This window comes from Mastomys coucha, unplaced genomic scaffold, assembly GCF_008632895.1.
Source record: "Mastomys coucha isolate ucsf_1 unplaced genomic scaffold, UCSF_Mcou_1 pScaffold15, whole genome shotgun sequence".
Taxonomy (NCBI): Eukaryota; Metazoa; Chordata; class Mammalia; order Rodentia; family Muridae; genus Mastomys; species Mastomys coucha.
In genome coordinates this window covers 153,361,198-153,377,093 of record NW_022196897.1, presented here as the reverse complement: position 1 = coordinate 153,377,093, position 15,896 = coordinate 153,361,198, and the positions used below count along the sequence as shown (strand labels likewise).

The window sequence follows — 15,896 nt, the reverse complement described above, 5'->3', positions numbered from 1 at the left end:
GGGGGAGAGAGAGAGAGAGAGATTGGTTCTCCCCTGGTTATTTTTTTAAAGCTTGTTTCACTTGATGGTTAAGAGTTGGTGTTTCATGCTGTCAGCCTGACCTGGGAAGATGGAAAAGCTAACTTGAGATTGTCCTAACTGACTTGGTGAGCGGCATCCCACCAGGGATGTATAATTATTGTGGCTTGTTAGGCTTGCTAAGTAGAAGGGCAGGAATTCTGGCTGAACAAGAATAGATAACTAATTAGTGGAATTAATTGAGAAGAGAGCTCATTAGCGAATGGGATATTAGATTCTCATGAGTGTTAAGTGATGGGCTTAAACCTGCAGTCATCTTCCAGCCAGACCCTCTATTTTTTGTCCTTTTTTGAAAGTGACAGGTGTTTCTAGTCTGGGTCTGTATATGTCCTGTATCTCCATGGGGATCAACCTTTTTTGATGAGAAAGAATAGAAGCTAGACTCTCCAACAGAAATGGAACTTACTTTAGATTTCTCTGTTGATTGTAGGTCAGTGGAGCTTCTGTGTATGCCACCACCAGACTTAGAATCCTGAACTCTGTGTCACTGCAAGGCTCAACTCTCTTGGGATTTCATGAGTGACTTTAGAAGTGTCTGAGAGAACAGATCCATTGCCATTCAAAATCTGTTGGCAAAGAATAGGGCCAGCAGCGATGGGATGTGGCGGGTTGGTAGAGTGGTACCTAGCATTGATTCCTAGCACTGCAAACCAGAAAAGGGGGTGAAGGGGAGTGGTAAAGAGGAGACATCTTATAGTTCACATCCCTGCACTTACATTTAACTATTTGGCTGTTTCATTTATCATGTCTTTTAGGAAGCTATGTATATTATGTGTATGGATGTTGTGCATGTGTGTAGATGTTGTAGATGTGTGTGTATCTGTGTGCCACATGCATGCAATGCAGAGGACATTGGATCTTCTGGAACTGGAGTTATACATTGTTAGGAGCCACCCTGTTGGTGATAGGAACTGAACCTGGTCCTTTCCCAAGAGCAGCAAGTGTTTTTCTTTGCTGAGCCATCTCACCAGCCTCTTCCGTGCCTTTCTTGTTAATGAACTTAGTTTATCAAATGTCTAGCTTCCCAGTGTGTTGTGGTAAATCTTTCCCAAAGGTTGAGTGTAAGGGCTTATGTTCCTTAGGATAGAAAAGCAAGTTTAAACTGTGCTTCACAGCATACGCCTCTAATCCCAGCACTGGGAGGCAGAAGCAAGAGGATCTCAATGAGTTTGAGGCCAGCCTGATCTACATAGTGAATTCCAGGACTGCTAAGGCTACATAGACCCTGTCTCAAAAACTTAGAAAAAAAAATTAGTTGGAGAGATGGCTCATCAGTTAAGAGCACTGGTTGTTTCAGAGGACCTGAGTTCAATTCCCAGCAGATACATGGCAGCTTACAACCACCTGTAACTTTGATTCCAGGAGACCCATTGCCCTTTTCTGGCCTCTGTACTAGGTATGCACTTGCATGGTGTACAGACAAACATGTACACAAAACACCCATACACATTAAATTTCTAATTTTATTTATTTATTTATTTGAGACCGATCTCTATGTAGGACAGGCTAGTCCCAGAACTATAGCAACAAAAAATAATTTCACAGTTGGGGGTCACAGCATGAGGAACTGTATTAAAAAGTCACAGCATTGGGAAGGTTGAGAACCACTGCGCTAGAGGACCTCAAGCTCTCTTCTGGTCTTGTTAGGTACCTTCACATGTGTGGCACATCACACACCCACAAAGATACATCTGCTCATAAATACATTTTTTTTTTTAAGACGCTCACAGCTATATTTCAGCATTAGAGTTCTCATCTAGGTCCTGGCTGCAATTCCTGTTGGGGGTGGGGCTGAGAGTTGAAAAAGAAGAGGAAGGGGAGAAGTTATTCTGAGCTACCTTTTCCTAGAAGCGCTTCTCCATAGCCTGAGGGATGATTGTTGTCTCTTATCACTTGCCTGCGGTACTGACGAGCCCTCTTCTTTTCTGGAGAAGACTTTGATCTTATTTATGACACTCTCTGACTAGAGGAATTTCAGAGTGCTTGCAGCCTGACCAGGTCTCTTAAAGAAGAGTGGACTTGAGCTGGTGATAGAGGCAGGCATAAGTGCTGGTGGGAACACATCTTAATCATTTTGTGGTCCTTCATTTGATGAGAGGTGCAGAAGCTGTGCTGACCTCTGCTGATCTTACAGCAGGTCTCTTTGACAGTGCTGCTGCCTGTGGTTAAGGCCCACAGTGAGCTCTCACTCAAAGTTTACTATTTGGGGTTCTGCTTTTGCTGTTTTGGCCGGTTTTTCTCTACTTCTTTCACTGCTGAAGGAAGGCAGTGGGGATGGTTTTCCCGGTTTGGTGCCCTCAGTCCCCAGGAAGGGCTGATTTATGGTGAGTATTTGAAAGACAAGAAAGAGCTAGTTGTTCATATTCCTCCTGATTTGACCAGATAACTTTGAGGAAGTCATTTGGTTTCCCTTGTGTGTGTGTGTGTGTGTGTGTGTATGAGTGCATGTGTGTATGTGATTATGTGTGTGCATGAGTATGTGTGTGTGATTGTATGTGTGTTTGAGTGAGTACTCGTATGTATGTTGTATATGTGTGCATGAATGTGTGTGTGTGTGCGCGCGTGTGCGTGCACACACGCACACGCACGCATGCACACACATACGAGCATGCGCACACGTATGAACTGAGGGCCTGTTGAAATGGCTCATTGAGTAAAGCTCATGATCTGAGTTTAACCTAGCATGGTGGAGAGAGCATGGTGATTTTTACAGTCTCCCTGTGGTATACAATAAATAAGTAAATGTAATATAAAAGTGGGGATGGTGTCAAGGCCTGGAGAGATGGTTCTGTGGTTAAGAGCTGCCCTAGCTTCTCTTGCAGAGGTCCTGAGTTCAGTTCCCAACAACCACATGGTAGCTCATAACCTTCTGTCATGGAATCCAATGCCCCCTTCTGGCATGCAGGTGTAGAGCACTCATATATATAAAACCAACAAATCTTTAAAAACAATAGGGAAATCAAGATTTTACTCACTCTGTAGCCTAGGCAGGCAGAACTTTGAATTGTTCTGCTAATGTCCCTTGAGTCTATGGGAGAGGCCTGTGTGTTAAAAGACAATTATACCTCAGTCAAGATAACTAATGATTTAGTACATGGAAGGCCAGTGGTTTGTGATATTCTAAAGAAGTATTGGACTGAAGATTATAGAGAAAGTACGTGTGTTCCATAATCAAATAGATGTTTTTCTAATAAGCCCTGGAAGTGTTCAGACTCCCTTGTATCTGTTATGGCAGGAAAAGCCTTTTGTTGTTTCTGCCTTAAAAATGCCTTCTGAATGTCTCCATATCCCTAACATAAGAATTTTCAGGAGGAAATACAGATTGGGGAATCTGATTGCTTTAGGAAATTAAACACCTCTTGCTAAGACACCTTTCTTTCTCAGGTTCATAGATGCTGTTCTGTTGAGACATGGTCTCATGTAGCCCAGGCTAGCCTTAACCCCTCCATGTGGTCAAGAATGAACTGGACAGAATTGGGATCATTCTTCCTTGACCTCTCAAGTTGTAGACATGTCTGAATATCGCCCTTCCTCCCTTCGCAGAGGAACCTATGCGAGGGCAGGCCGCCTTGCAGAAAGAACAGTCCCGCTTGCTGCCAGGGCTCCCACTATGATTTCTGTCTTCTCTGGAGAGTTCTTGCTGTCCAGGAAGAGCTTTAGGTTTGGAGTTGAGAACAGGTGGATCCCCTCCTCCCAGACTGTCTGGTCCATAGAGCTGAGATCATACAGCCAGGGAGGAGAGGCTCTTTTGTCATGGCTTCTAGAGTTCTTTGAGAGGGTGACAACCCAAAGCCACAATGGCCAAGGCACTGCTGACTCACCTGGTTCCTTTGCTTAGGCTTTTGTGACTGTAAAGGGGAGGGACACACAGCCATCCACCTGGAGAGCTGCTGTGGTCTGCCAGGAAAATCAGTTGAGGGGAAATTGGGTAGATAAGGGCTAATCAGAAGCCAGCAGGGTGGGCGTGATCGGAGAGGAGGCCTCCAGTCATCTCATCAGGAGGCGTCAGGGGAAGTCAGTCATTCCCATGCCCCTAGACCCACCTCTGACCTTAGTTTTTGTTGTTGTTGTTGTTGTTTTGTTTTTTTGTAGATCACTGAGACAAAGGGAATTAAGAAAGTGGTTCAGTAAATTGGCATTTGCGTGTCTGTCTGGTTCCCAGAGGCCGTCAGTTCTGACTACAGCTTTCATTTCAAAGATGGCGTATCAGTCAGACTGAGCCAGTCACTTGCCCACGGTTAGGAATTGTGATGGTGGCTGGGCAGTGGTGGCGCATGCCTTTAATCCTAGCACTTAGGAGGTAGAGACAGGTGGATTTCTGAGTTCAAGGCCAGCCTGGTCTACAGAGTGAGTTTCAGGACAGCCAGGGCTATGCAGAGAAACCCTGTCTTAAAAAACAAACAAACAAACAAAAAACCCAAACAAACAAACAAAAAAAGGAATCGTGATGGCTCAAGGGCACACGGCAGAGGGGTGATGGTACACTGAGTGGGAAGAAGCACACAGAAAGGAAAGACAGTGTCCTGGAGGGCTGAGCCAGCCTGTCAGCAGCATAGGTGGGGGGCGGGGTCTTCACTCATTTAGTCAGCAGGTCATTTGGTGGCAGCCTTCTTGTGTACTTTGAGCTGTGGGATAGCCTGGAAGTGAGGAGGGCGGAGCATTTCTACCCCTGTGGTCCCTTCTCTTGGAAGGTTTTGTGCTTCTATTCTGATGGGGGACGGATATGTGTAAGGGGATTTTAAGACCTTGAGGGCGACCAGACATCCTGGTTGAAAACTGACTAATACTATCACTCACTGGTCGTGGGTGGGGGTTGCAGTTCGAGAACACTAGGATGAGGAGGGCCCTGGAGCAGGAGAGAAGGGACTGGTGGGTAAGGGCAGTAGACCAGTGTGGGACCTGAGCAGGCCCCGCTGTGGCAGACTGCACCTAGATGAGGTGGCAGCTATGCTTTTGTTCCAGTCAACCCTGACTCGGAGGGCACCGTGTTCTCCCTTTCTCTACCTGTCTCAGAGGAAACTGCTTCTCTGTGCTCCTCAGAATTAAGTTGAATGTGGCTGACCAAGGGCTTGTCATAAAGCTGGGGCCAAAGCCCTTTACGTTTGCTCTGCTCTAGACTTTGTTGGGATTGGCTACCATCCACACTTAGGTGCCAGACGGCCTGGTCTTCTCACCTGTGGGCTGAAGGAACTAGACTACAGAACAGAGTCACTCTCTGATCTGAGGTCGCGTGCCCTTTGCCCTGTTCTGTGGTGCTGGGGAGAGAGCCGGAGAACTCCGACATTGTTAAAAGCCTTGTTGCCCTGCTGCAATTTTTGTAAAACTTGTGCTGCAAGCTTGAGCAAGGGTTTGTGTCAGTTCCCATGCGTCACCCAGTGCTGATGCTTGAGGACATTGGCTCTGCAGCCAAGACTTGGAATCTACACAGAAGTTGGTCTTAGAAAACACCGTGGCAGAATCATTCAGTCCTCTGTTGGGGAAAGCATCGCATAGGATAGTTTGGGCGTTCCCCAGAGGGCTCCTCCTCTGCCCTGGGGTCATCCTTCACATTTTAATATGCAAAGGAGTCTTGCTTTTCTTCCAGCCGGTCCAGTCTGCAGGGTGGGAGTAGGAGCCTTTGTCTCAGGACATTTTATACAGTGCTTTTGTGTGAGGAGCGTTCACGTGGGATCCCCCAAGCCTGGGGCGGCACCTTCAATTATTCAGAGAGCTGTCCATTCTCGAATTCCCCTCTTTCCCTCTTTCCCTTTGTTAGCTTGAGTAAGCAGTTGGCTGCCCTGGGGGATTGTTCCTCTTCTGGTGACACTGACACTGCCTGTGGAAGGAGCCTGGACTCCTTCCTGGGTGCCTTAGTTACCTGCATCAATTAAGAATAGCTCTTTGAGGTAGGGAGTGGCCTAATTATGGAGATGAGCTGTACAGGTGGCTGCGGAGTAGCCAGGGCTGTGATGTGGGTGTGGAGTGGTGAAAAGCAAGGTGAGAACTGCGCTGTAAATCTCTGTATGTTACTGGACACATTCTTTGTTATTTTAATAAAAAATCAAACACATTCTAATAAATATCAATACAGAGGACTATTTTATTTCACTTGCCAAGTGTTCCAAACACTATAATTTATATATAGTCTTTTAAACCTATTACTTAATTCTGTGTTGAGTAAGTGGAAACGAGAAAATGTATTTTCATCTCATAAAATTGCTGATTATGAGGGCTCTGCTGTTTACTTGTTTTTGCAAAACAAATGTGTAGATCAGGCTGCTCTTGAACTCAAAGATTCTCTTGCTTCTCTCTTATGCTTAAACTAAAGGTGTTTGTCACCATGCTAAGCCTAGAACTTATGCTTTAAAAAAATTACTTTGGAGGCAGTTTCATGTAGCTCAAGCTGGCCTCAGGTTTCTTGTGTGGGAGAGTTTGACCAGGAACTCCCAACCCTCATGTCCGTTCCTTAGTGGGTATGTGCCATATGTCTGGCCCAAGGCTTTTGCATGCTAGACAAACACAGTTCCAATGATACACCCCTTTTAAATGTGCTCTTCTTGTGTTGATCAGGCTGGCATTGAACTCAAGATCCTCCTGTCTCTGCAGGGATTATGGGTGTGAACCACAGTATCCAGCTTTATTACAGGCAAGAGCTTCTCTTAGGCAGTAAGGACAGGGTTAGGGTGAACTAACCATTCATGAATCCCACGTGACCTCCGAAACTGTTGGCTCTTTACTGTTTGGGTTTCTGGTGTCTCCTAGTAATTCCTGTCTGGAGAATATTTAAAAAATGAACCCACCCCGCCGGATCACGTTCTTGAGCTAGTACGCCTGGCGGCGACACCATGTCCTGGTGGGCTCTTGTTAATTTCTCCCAGCTAGCAGCAACATCTTGCTCACATGCAACTCTTTACACCCCCCCACAATCATTCATCTAACACCTAGAACCTGGTAAAGCATGATTCTTAAGGCTTAATTATCTAATCAGGTTTATATAATAATAAGATCACAATTACAAGATGTCAATACAATAGTTTCAATGCCAAATGATAAAGACAAATTTTGACCCAATTAATTTAACCTTGTAAAAACCTTAGCCTGGTTATAAGCACGCGGGGTCTGACTCCTCATCTTCCTCCGACTCCAAGACCAAGCTGCTCCTTTCTCCCTCTCACCTTTTTCTTTCTCTTCATCAACTTCTAGCTCCACCTCTCTATTCCTGTCCAATCACAGGCCTGTTACTGCCCTAATGTGATTGGACAGAGAAAATGCTGCAACATTTCACCCTTTAACTAAAAAAACAAAAACAAAAACAAAAAAACTTTCTTTCAAAGTATAAATTGAACATAACTATTACATATATTGTAAATTATCTGGTATAAGATAGATCTAGGGGGCTGGTGAGATGGCTCAGCGAGGAAGAGCACTGACTGCTCTTCGGAAGGTCATGAGTTCAAATCCCAGCAACCACATGGTGGCTCACAACCACCCGTAATGAGATCTGACACCCTCTTCTGGTGCATCTGAAGACAGCTACAGTGTACTTACATATAATAAATAAATAAATCTTAAAAAAAAAAAAGATAGATCTAACACCCAGTCCAACACTTTTGTCAATAAAATTGAACACTATCTTTTATCCTAATTTGAGAGACAAAACTTTGTACCTGGCTATGACTTGGCTTAGATTGGTTGTCATCTGAGAGCCATCCTCTCAAAAGTAAAAAGCCTGGGCTGCCTAGGCGACTATGGAGTTTTTCAACTCCATCAGAAACCCAAGAACAACGGAATAATTGAGAATATTAGGAAGTCTAACACAGCTTTCAAAAATGTAGCCAATTGATAGAGACTGCTGACCCCCTGGACAGTCCTTACTTCAAAACGTTGGAGCATCGGTCTTCAGCCTTCTGGCCCATGAATGTCTGACAGACAAGAGAAGAGGAATATTAAGGGCTCGCTTGCCCTGCCTTGGCAGGCTTAAGCTGTCCTAAGCCCATAAGTGTGTCCTTTATGGACAGTATTGTGTGTAGATGAGGAGGCAACTTTTGCCTAGTGGCTGTCTCGCCACAACTGGAGCAGCTCTAATGATGCTCGATTTCTTCCTTGAATTTAAGACAGGGAAAGCTGTCAGGAGCAGACTAGTCTCAAAAAGTGAATAAATAATATTAAATGTCACATTCTGTGGATTTCTGATGTTTTGAAAACCAACTATGTAAAGTAAATTGGACTGTTGTCTGTGAATTACTCTCAGGTATTTTTAGTTAAAATCTTGAAATCACCCTACAATAAACTCAGCCATGAATTTGTTATTTGGCCCTAAACTCACAGGCCTAAACATCTCAGATCTGTTTATAATAACACCAAAAGAAGGAATGGGTCTAAGCCCTGTACTTTTTTATTTTTATTTATTTATTTATTTATTTATTTTGTTTTTTTGAGACAGGGTTTCTCTGTGTAGCCCTGGCTGTCCTGGAACTCACTCTGTAGACCAAGTTGGCCTCGAACTCAGAAATCCACCTGCCTCTGCCTCCCAAGTGCTGAGATTAAAGGCATGTGCCACCACCGCCCGGCTAGCCCTGTACTTTTAATTATTTATTATTATTTTTGAGACAGGGTTTCTTTGTATAGCCCAGGCTGTCCTCACACTCACAGAGACCCGCCTGCCTCTGCCTCTTGAGTGCTGGGATTAAAGCCAAGTGCTACCACTGCCTGACCTTAATCTAGTGTTCTTTAAAAAAAAAAAAACAAGTGTTCCCTCTAGTGTTTTGAAGTGTTGGAAACATCCTGTGATCACTTATGGTGAGCAGGGCCAAGCCATATTTGCCAGGTTTCCTGCTTGCTGCTTAGTTCTTTTAGTAGGACTGAAATGTAACTCGATATTTTAACATTTCCTATTACATTTTTATGTGAGAGAAAGTACAGTTTCTGGGTGAGATTTGGAAAATACAGGTACACCTGTTCTCCAAACAGTAAGTCCTTAAACCCTGAGTCACCTCTCTAGCACCAAGATTTATTTATTTGTATGTATATGTATGTCTGACTATGTATGAAGAAGAAATCGAATCCCCCGGAGCTGTTGTGACCAGCATTGTGAGCCACCCTGCACCCTGAACTCAGGCCCTCTGGAGCAAACAGTGCACAGTTGTATCCACTGAGCCACCTCCAGCTCCTGAAGTGTATAAATACAGAGGTCACAGCCCCACACCTCTGCAGTCCCAGTACTTGGGAGACAGAGACAGAGACAGGGACAGAGAGTTCAAGACCTGTCTGAAGCTATGTAGTGAGACCATGCCAATCAGTGTGACACTTAGTAGGTACTCAGAAAGCTTTTGTCAAGCATTTGTCTTGCATCATGAACCTGTTTCCTGTCCCTCCAGCGTGTTTCCAGCACAGACTGCTCAGGATTGGTTTCTCTGTACCAGCTTTTTGCTGGCCCCAAGCCTCTCATTCAGGATCAAGTTCATGGGCCTTGGTGCTCTTGGTCACTGTTGTAGCCCTGGCTCTGTACCACCCTGTGCTCTAGAAGGACTTGCTGGCAAGTGAAAGGGAAGGAAAGGGAGTCTGTCTGAGATCCTGAGTGTTCCCTCTTGCTAGAGTATGGCAGTGCTTGCTCTGCTAGGAACCTTCAAGGGATTCAAGATTCAAACACGAACACTATGGATGTATTAAAATGCTGATTATGATCAAAAGTATGAATCATAGCAGTTTCAGAGTTATGCCCACTGAAGTCAGACGCTTGCTGGCTCTCTAGGGGACAGGTCTGGGGGCTGTTGATAAGTGGGAGGTATCCTTCCTCCCACTTTAGGCTTCAACCGTACGTTGAAATCACAGTAAGCACAGTGCACAGTCAGTGTCTGAGAACTGCGCCGGGCACTGCACGTCTCAAGTGGTGCAGTAGTGCTTTGTCTGGTGCTTAAGCTCCAGTCAGTAAGGTGAAATAATCGATACACAGAAGGAAGCCATCTGCCCTGACTTAGACTACACGCTGCTGTTGGCATCATTTCTGGTTCGGTTGACGTCCCACGTTTCAGTGTTTTCAGGCTTATCTTTGGGACTCAGACATGCTGCCTGTCTTCCCTCTGAGTTGGTTTTTAGTTAAGGTTCAATCAAGCTGGCCTGGAACTCATGGCAATCCTCCTGCCTCAGAATCTAGAGTGATGTAATTATAGATGTACCTCACCATGCCTATCCCGAAGTTTGCTTCAGGAGACAATTTCTGCTTAGGATCTGGAGTTCCCTGTTGTGCTTCTTTGGAGGAAAGTGAAGAACCAAGCCCGTTAGGATGTTGCTCGCCCACATGGGAAGCCAATGCCTCATTGAATGTAGTGCCCATGCCCCAAGTTAATGAGCACAAGGTAGGAAGAGTTCAATTTCATTGCAGCAAGGCCAAGGCCCATCATGGTGTTATCTGCAGGGGCTGCTGGATCCCCTCACTGCAAGGTTCTGGCCTGAACTACCAGGGTGAGCCTGTAAGAAGCGGGAGGGAGGCAAGTGTTGCCTTGGCATTTGTTTGCCTTTGTTTTGCTGTCTGGCTGGTGAGCCTGGCTTCTTTTCACTCTGGTGTAAAGTATTAGGGATCTTAGGATTTGTGGGAATTAGAATATTCGGATTTGTTTGAATTTCACTTGGCACTAGGGAAGATTACCTCGAGGTTAAGAGCCACTTTGGGGTCAAGCTAATTTGTTTCCTTAGTAATTACTTTATTATAGAAAACTTCAAAGCTTCAATCAAGTCAGTCCAGGATGTGACAAGGGACCTTATCGTGAAACAAAGTAGAAGGGTCAGAAGAGCCCCTGTGCCCCAGCAGACAGCAGAACACAGTCTGGGGCCTGCCCGTCTGTAACCTGGACTTTGGAAGCTCTGAGCGGCTGGTTTCATATAGCCTGCCCACTCAGGTGCTTGTCTGTGAAAAAGAATGACAAACAGTGGGCACGCCCACAGGGAGGATTGAGATATTGGTTGTGTGTAGATGCTTGAAGTCCCGCACCACTTCAGACAAGTGTCCCCTTCCTGTCCCTGTGCCCTAGCTACCATACAAAGGGATGAGGGATGGATGGGGAGTGGAAAGCGGCCTGCCTATGGACTAGAATCTATAGTGAATGGTGCATGCAGGGCCTGAAGCTCTTGATCTCAATGAAATTCCCACCACCTCAGTCCTTGACTTAAATCCTTGCAATGTAGAGCTTCTGCAGAGGCCATGTCTCCCAGGCTGTGGCAAACCTGAAGGGAGGTGCTGCTTTGAGTACACGCACACCTGTGTGCTGGGCTGCTGGCAAGCCCTTGCTTGGCCTTTTCTCTGAGAAGCTGTTGCTAATTTCTGTGGTGCTTACTTTACAATCGCCTAGGGTAGAGCCAAGTCTGTGCCTGTGTAGGAAAAGGCGTGCCCAAGCACCTGCTTCCCTGGCTCCCACCCCATGGTTTCTGTTCAAGATCCTTGCCCTATGGCTACCAGTTAAACACAGATCTAATTTTAGTGTTCTTAGGTCTGTTAACCTATTAGTGTTAATTAAGACAGTAAAGCAGGTGGCATGGTCAGAGCTGACGGTTCAGGTATGAATTGTATGTTGGAAAATGGACTTTTCATTGAATTGTGACGCTTGCCAGCAGATTGTTGATGTAAGCTGTTATCAGACATGGAACATTCTGGAGTGAATCATGTTTGATTAGGTTTTAACACATTGCCATTCTTGTTCTGTTGCAACAATATTTCTTAAACCATTAAGTCAACTTTTAAGAGTGGTAAAGGGAAATGACACTAATTTATTCATAGTCATCTCTGTTGCCCTGCTAATTTCTGCTTTCTGTGAACTCAGGTACTTGAGAAGACTGAAAGGTGAAGAAGTGCAGCAAGCCCGGCAGGGCTGGGCTTCTATGGAATGCTACACACACACACACACACACACACACACACACACCCACCCACCCCACCCCACCCCTCAGGAAGTGGCTTGAGCTCCAGATCCTTTAGCCTCTCTGCTGTAGTCTTTCTTTTCTGGGATAGCTGTACCTCTTTCATGATTATAAACACGGTGTCTGCATCTCAGATGGTTTCTGGTAAGGGACATGGAAACCATAAAGAGAGCATGTTGTCTTTACTGCTCTAAAATTTGGTGGCAAATCTACTTAATTTCATTCCTACTGTTGAAAAAGTTGAGGAGAATTCCAGATTCCATGAATGGTGTGGCACTCTGGGGTTAGTTTAATGTGGAAGTATAATAATTTATCTGCTTCCACCTCCCGGCAGCTGGGACGACAGGGTGTGCCATCATAACTAGTCTTGCTTGAAATGGGCTTTCTGTTTTGGTCACTCGGCCTCTAATTCCGAGGACATCTCCAGTACTTGAGTTCACATGCTCCTTCTGCCTCTGCCTCCTGTCTGTGTTAAGACATGTGCCACTCACTGTGACTAAACATGCGTGAGATCATGTTGTCTTGCCTGTGACCTGGATGTTTTGATTGCTTCCTGTGGACTGTTCACTTTTACTTACCTCAAAGTAACAAACCATTTAGCCCATGCCTTTTCAAAGAGTCTTACATGGTGTGAGAAGCTGTCTTGTTTGTCCCCAGGTTGCCTTGTGGCCTCTCTGTTCCTTGTCAGTCTACCTTTCTGATGCCTGCTTGCTGTGAGACCCTCCATGAGTGTTTGCATATGTCACCTAGGGGATTGCAGGTGCCTCGAACCTAGCAGCCTGGGTACCCAGAGCTTACAGAGAATTTCCCACCAGGATTTTCCCTCTGACTTGCATGAGGTAGAGCTGCCACAGAATCTCATAGGGTCCCTTCCCACCCCCTACTCTGAGGTCTCCATTGATGAGACCGACCCGGATATTAACTCAGTGCGGTGCCTTAGTCTCTGGGTTTGAGCCTTTTGATTAGAGAGAAGTCTAAACTCTGGAAAAACAAAAGCAGATGTGATGCTGCAGTGTGTAGAAGCGCTGGCATTGGCTTGCTGTGTCCTCTAATAAGCCCTGACTGCATGAGGCAGAGCCCAGACAGCCCTGTGCTGTGTGTCCAAGCCCATTTCCTGTGCAGAGAAAGGGGCCTTGAAGTGAGAGAAGCAAAAATTCCTAACTTGTCTGGAAAAGGCTGAAATGAGTCTTACAGCATACTGCCTGGCTTGTTCTTAAGAGTCCCGATGGCTAGAGGGCCAGATAGTGTTTCCAGCACCACTCTTTCACTGCCTTGTGACCAGATACCAGCCAGCCATCATGTGGTTGGGAGATATTTTTCAGGGCAAGGATTGATTGCTTTTGTGTCCTTGTCTGCCATCAGGAACTTGGCAGTCTGTCGTCAGTGTCAGTGGGTGATGGTGGTGGTGATATCGGATGGTTGTGGGTAAGGCTCAGGGCTTTGGTATAAACAGCACACTGGACATACCTGTTATCTAAAGTTCAGTGTTCAGTGACTAGTAGAAGAAAAGCTTAGCAGGCGAGAACACACTGAAGAAAGTGAAACCGTAGGACACAGCTCCTGGGGCAGCTGCAGTGCCCAGGCCTTTGTTGCTGGGAGAACTTGATTGTACAGAGGGAAGTTGGGTAGGAAGGGCATCCGTGTGCCTGAAGAGGAGGGTGCTAAAGCTATTCACATAGGGGGATTATTTCAGGTCAGCTAGTGACTGCAGCTTCCCCTCCCCATCAGTAGCCATTAGTTATTTTGGAATAAAACCCAGTATTTTCAGAGCTAGCATAATGGCTCAAAGGTGCTTGCCCTCCCCACCCCCACTCCCATATGTATAACAATATTTAACTGAAGATAATTTTTTTAAAAAAGGCCAATAGTCTGCTGTGAAGTTTTGGAAACAAAACAAAGCATGAACTCTAAGATAACACACATTGATATTTTGATGCTTTTTTTGGCTTTTTATTTTGGTATGCAAATTTAAGAAAATTTTTTTACTTAAAATTTTGTGTATGCAATGTGTGTATGCATATAATTGGCCCATCTGTTGCCTCCATCATATATCAGTTTGTGGTGGAAAAATAAAAATCATCTATGTTTTAGATAGTCCATTAACTGTTGTTTGCCATTGTTACACATGTAGTTATCACACATTGTACGTGTGTAACTTTCCAGAACTGTAATTGTAATTAAACTTTTGTCCCATGTATGAATGTGCTCCTCACAGCATAGAAGGTTATCAGCCACCCTGTCCAGCTCTCCATTCCATATGAGGAGACCAGGATCCCATCTCTACAGAACCTGAGAGGTCAACTTTGAGCTTCTCCGTGTGCGTGATAGCATGGCAATCTCTCCTCTTTGTGAAGTTGTTTTCATGGGATGGCTCGCAGTCCCCCATCTATAGATTGTCCCAAGACTGAACAGCACAATACATTACCCACGCCAAGGAACTCCTGCTGGGACAGCAAGACCTTTGGGTCCTTGCCAACCCTCCTGCTGTCTATTATGTAAGAGTCCACAAGCCCATTCTGCTAATTTTTGTTAAATAATGCCACAGCAGAGACTGTGTGTGCCATGGCTCCGCCCAGGGATTCCATTCAGCCATTTAGAGAAAACTAAAGATTCTGTCAACCTTGCTGAGTATTGGTTTCAATGTTAGCAGTTCGTTCCTTGAAGGCTGTAGTCTTGCAGGTGGAGGGGAAGGTGTGTGAACCTTGTCAAACCCTCAGGTTAGCTTTGGAGGTTTCGAGGGCACAGAGGGGGAGCTAGGTTAGGAACTCTGTTTTCACAGACCAAGTCACAAGGGTATTTCTCTGATACACTAGGCTCCTCTCTGTGTATCAAGAGGGGAGGAAAAGTAGGTTTGCCAAGGTCAGTTTTCTTTTTTTCTCCAAACTTCAGTCTGTATATTTTCTGTGGATTTTTTTTCTTCTACTTTGTCTTCTACTTTGATAAATCATCCCTTTCCCCTATATAGTCCGCTATTAACATAAATCTACTTCTAATTTGAGTTTGAATTCTAGATTTTATGCATATATGCATGTATGTATACAAGCATGTATGTATTTATGTATGTATGTATGTATGTATTGTTGTGACAGGATCTCATATATCCCAGACTGGCCTCAATCTCACTGTAGCCAAGGCTAGCCACTCACTTTCTTACATGTGTGTATGCAAGTGAACATCATGCTTGCACAGGTACCCACAGAGGCTAGAAGAGGGGGCGGGTCCCTTGGAGAAGAGGGGGCGGATCCCTTGGAGCTGAAGTTACAGGTGGTTTCACACCTTCTGATGTAGGTGATGGGAACTGAACTTGGGTCCTCTATAAGAGCAGCGATTGCTCCTAAGTACTGAGCCATTCCTCCAGCTGGGAGGATGACCTTTAATCCTGGCCATCCTGCCTCACTTCCCCTGTACTGCCATCAATCCCAGTGTACAGTCCTGTAGATGGAACTCAGGGCCTCCTAAAAATGCTAGCCAGGCATCTACCAACTAACTTATGTTCCTAGGATCACTCTATTCTGAGGGAGTGGGGCAAGGTGAAACAGGGTGTCTCAGTGTAGCCCTGGTTGTCCTGGAACACAGTCTGTAGACCAGGCTGGCCTCAAACTGACAGATCGCCTGCTTCTGCCTCCTGAATGCTGGGACTAAAGGCGTGTGCCACCACCCCTGGCTTGTGTCACTGTCTTTTAACATTAATTTCTAATTAGCTTGTATGTACGGACACAGCCGTGCCATGCCACAAGTGCAGAGGTCAGAAGACAATTGTTCCTTTATCATATGAGTTCCAGGGATTGGACTCAGGTCATCAGCCTGGGCAGTGAGTTCATCTCACTGGCATTGTTTGTTTGCTACAAAGCCCAGGCTGGTCTAGAACATTCTACTTTCCTGCCTTAACTTCTTTTATAGATGAACTATTTTTCTTTTTTATCAACCAA

The 15,896-nt window shown here is 45.3% G+C and overlaps 1 protein-coding gene across 2 annotated transcripts in view; it reads left to right on the top strand.

Moving 5' to 3' along the window:
- The window catches only part of B4galt5 (beta-1,4-galactosyltransferase 5), a 50,383-nt gene that overhangs the window by 1,253 nt on the left and 33,234 nt on the right, over window positions 1-15,896 (top strand). The window lies entirely within an intron of this gene.